This window comes from Myotis brandtii, unplaced genomic scaffold, assembly GCF_000412655.1.
Source record: "Myotis brandtii unplaced genomic scaffold, ASM41265v1 scaffold975, whole genome shotgun sequence".
Lineage (NCBI taxonomy): Eukaryota > Metazoa > Chordata > Mammalia > Chiroptera > Vespertilionidae > Myotis > Myotis brandtii.
In genome coordinates, this window is record NW_005372049.1 from 204,651 (window position 1) to 204,884 (window position 234).

General features: G+C 69.2%; 1 protein-coding gene across 3 annotated transcripts in view; it reads right to left on the minus strand.

Annotated features, from left to right (window-relative positions):
- The window catches only part of TNNT2 (troponin T type 2 (cardiac)), a 12,929-nt gene that overhangs the window by 2,209 nt on the left and 10,486 nt on the right, over nt 1–234 (minus strand). The gene's annotated exons all lie outside the window — the stretch shown is intronic.

The following is a 234-nucleotide window of genomic DNA, read 5'->3' on the forward strand; positions in this document are numbered from 1 at the left end:
ACCTGCCCACCTGCCCACCGGGCTCAGCACGGGCCCAGAGAGCAGGTACCCAGTGCTCAGGTCTGCGGCTGCCAAGACCAGGTCCTGAGGACACGGGGGGGAGGGAGAAGCCCTCTCTCCTTGTGGAGCATCTAGTTCGACCCCCTCCCCACCCCCTGAGCGCAGAGGGCAAGGTGCGCCCCGACAGGTGAGCTGCTGTTCCGCCCGCAGAGCCTGGCCAGGCCTCGGCTGCAC